The following is a 3843-nucleotide window of genomic DNA, read 5'->3' as shown; positions in this document are numbered from 1 at the left end:
AGCTAACGAGTGTTCTGAGGAATGGAATTACGGAATTTTAGGAATTGTTTGATTACAGTTATGGATTTGCGTGAGATTTGGGAAATATGGTTATTCCAGGAGAGGTGTTGATCAAAGGTGCCACAAAGGTTTTTTATTGTAGGATTGAAGTGAATCGGTTGGTTGTTAAGGAATAGTAGAAAACAGTAAGGGAGGGTATGAAGGAGGTGAAAAACTTATGTTAAATGGAGAAATATTTCCTTCTTTTACCTATTTAAAACGATATAACATGTAACATGGCTGAGAGTCTGTTACTAGGTCTGTTAAATGAAGAATGACGTCACGCAATAGACCAGTTGAGCTCGCCACCATTTTTGTTTGTTGTGTCAGGTTAGTTCTTTCGTGTTTGTGCTAGTTATTATTTCATACCCCTGTTATTAAATCACAATGGATAACTTTAATGATACAACGGAGAAAAAAACAGAAGAGGTGTTAGCAGACCGCCTTGTGTTGGATAGGGAGCGATTTGAATCTGAAAAGGAAAGGATTGCGGAGGAGCTGAAGCTTCGTAAAACCAAAATACGAAAAAAATTTGAATTAAAACTAGAGCTTTTAAAAAATGGAGAATGTCGTCACGAAACAGACCAGCTGAGCTTGTCACCGTTTTATTTGTTGTCCTGTTAGGTTACTTACTCGTAATTTGTGTTTTGTTTTTTCTTTTGTCTTGTGTTTTGGACTTTTTAAAAAAGACAATCAGTAGCCAAACTTTTACTTTTCATTTATTTTAGGCATGTTTTAATAAATTACTGTAATCAAAACTTAGGAGTAAACAATAACAAGAAGTTTTGGAAGGAAAGGTTACTAAACAAGCTGCTCAGAAAATCCGCTAGGGTATGTTAATAACTTAAATGTATTTAACATTTAACATGACTTTAAATAGGGCTGCTCACAATGCTATACATTTAACACAATATCATGAATACCCCTAGTGAAAGATTTTATAGAAAAAAATGCTGATACATCACAAGCATATACCCACCTAGAATATGTGATATCAGTTTTTCAAAGATAAGGAGTATTCATGATCTTTAGTTTAACATTTTAAAACGTGTTAAATGGAAAAACTCATGTTAAATGAAGAAATACTTCCTTCTTTTACCATGTTAAAACGATATTAATTATAACATGGTTGAAAGTCTGTTAAATGGAGAATGGCGTCATACAACAGACTAGCTGAGATAATCACAATTTTATTTGTTGTGTTAGGTTATTTGCTAATAGTTCGTGTTTTGATTGTGTTAGTATTGTTTTTTTTTAATATTTATTTATTGCTATTTACAACTGTAAATTATAATACATTTAGTAAATCTGATCTTAGTTAAATTGGAGTGTTACAGGCGTGTAGAGAAACAACCCATTGGTAGCACCCTAATGATATTTTACATTAGCTGGTCTCGTGGACATCTTCTTTTCAGGCACCTCGGAGGATTGTCAGGAATGGAAGAGGATGCAAGATTAGAAACTAAGGGGGTAGAGTGGTTAGAGAGTTTATAATGGAAGGAGTGATACCTGGTTCGGGCTAGATTGGTTACATAGGGAACATTAAGGTCTTTATGTATGATTTTATTTGTAACAACAAGTATTTGTAATAACAAGGCACTTAGTGGCCAAACTTTCAAACAACTTCCATTCTTCCCTTAATTTATGAATTTTGCAATAAATTACTTTGATTAAAACTTAGAACTAAACAATAACATGAAGTTTTGGAAGGAAAGATTTATAAAACAAGTTGCTCAGAAAATCCGCTAGTAGGTATTATGCATTTACCATTTAACATGGCTTTAAATAGGACTGCTCAAAATACTATACTTATAACATTTAACATGGTAAAATATTTTAAATTTAACAAAGCATCATGAATACCCCTACTATATGCCATGATCTGCAGGACTTCAAATATCAACAACTTACGCCAAAGAACTACCACTGAAACAAGGAAGGTACTGTCTTTTGTTAAAGTTTCTAGGCCACTTAAAAACAACTCCCGACGTTTTTGATTTTTCACGGTATAAATTTTCTATACCCCTTTCATGTTACTTTCCTTTATGGCACTCATACACCCATATAAGTTTTTCTTATCATTCCTAAACCCATTGTCTTCAAAAAATATGAACAACACTACAGTAATATTTGGTTATTCAAAATAAAAATAAATAAGTATGTCATGGCCCCAAATCGTATAAATACGCCAATGTCCATAAATTCAATATCTAAGGAAAAATAATAACTAGTTAGTTATAGAAAAAGTCACTAATGATTAACTAAAAAACTATACTTAAATCGACAATATGTGATGAAAACTTTGATAGCACTTTTCTTTACTTTTTTTTTTAATAATTTATTTATTGTTATTGAAAACTGTATACATATATATACATCGAGTAAATTTGCTGTAAGTGATATAATAACATGATACAAACATGTGGAGAATCTGCCCATTGATAGAACTCTTGATACCACTTTTTTAAATTTAAAATTAAAGCCAGTCTATAATTGTTTATAATGTGTTATAAAATAGTTCATGATTTTTATCTTCATAAGAGTAGTAGTTATCATGATATTAGCCTAAATAAATTCACAAGATGTTGCTTCCAAGCTGTTTAGACAAAATATCTGACTTATCAAAAACAATGTCTCAGGAACAATTAGACATACACCTCACTGTGAGCACTCGCACTAAAGCTGTACTAAAGTATGTACTATAAAGTAATTTATGATGTTTTTCTACGTAGTAGTTTTTATTCTATTTGACAAAATATATTCAGATAATGTTAATTTCTAGTTGTTTAAACAAGACTTTAGGTTTATAAAGAATAACATATTTCTGCCACTACTCGAATTATAGCTAGTTGAATTTGCTATAAAGTAATTTCTAACGTTTATCTTTGTATGGACCTTAATGTTCCCTATATAACCGATCTAGCCCGAACCAGATATCACCACTTCCATTATAAACTCCCTAACCACTCAAACCCCCTAGTTTCTAACCTTGCACCCTCTTCCATTCCTGACAATCCTCCGAAGCGCCTGAAAAGAAGATGAGCACAAGACCAGCTAATGTAAAATGTAATTAGAGTGCTACCAGTGGGTAGTTGCTCTACACGCCTGTAACACTCCATTTTAACTTCATCAGATTTAACTAGATCAGATTTACTAAATGTATTATAATGTACAGTTGTAAATAGCTATAAATAAATATTAAAAAATCTTTATCTGGTTCGGGCTAGATCGGTTTCATAGGGAACATTAAGGTCTTTATGTATGATTTTATTTGTAACAACAAGTATTTGTGATAACAAGGCACTTAGTGGCCAAACTTTCACACAACTACCAATCTTCACTTAATTTAGGAATTTTGCAATAAATTAATTTGATTAAAACTTAGAATTAAACAATAACATAAGTTTTGGAAGGAAAGGTTGTAAAACAAGTTGCTAAAAAACTCCGCTAGGAGCTCTTATGCATTTAATGTTTAACATGACTTCAAATAGGGCTGCTCACAATACTATATTTATAACATTTTACATTTAACACAACATCATGAATACCCCTATTGCTGACCAGTAGCTAGGCAACGTCAAATAGCAAATACTGACCGTTACTTATATTTAAATATTATAACACAAAATATTAATACATTTGTTTCTTCTAAAAATAGGAAAAAAATACAAATAAAAATGAACTTGAACAAATAAAATTTTTAAAATTAAACAAACACACATAAATAAATAAACATAATTATTCTTTATGTTATCATTAGAATTAGCAATGTATGTGTGCTTAGTAAAAGATATTATTTATTTA

This window comes from Halyomorpha halys, unplaced genomic scaffold, assembly GCF_000696795.3.
Source record: "Halyomorpha halys isolate HHAL.00 unplaced genomic scaffold, Hhal_1.1 Scaffold695.1, whole genome shotgun sequence".
Classification (NCBI taxonomy): domain Eukaryota; kingdom Metazoa; phylum Arthropoda; class Insecta; order Hemiptera; family Pentatomidae; genus Halyomorpha; species Halyomorpha halys.
This window is presented reverse-complemented; position numbering follows the sequence as displayed.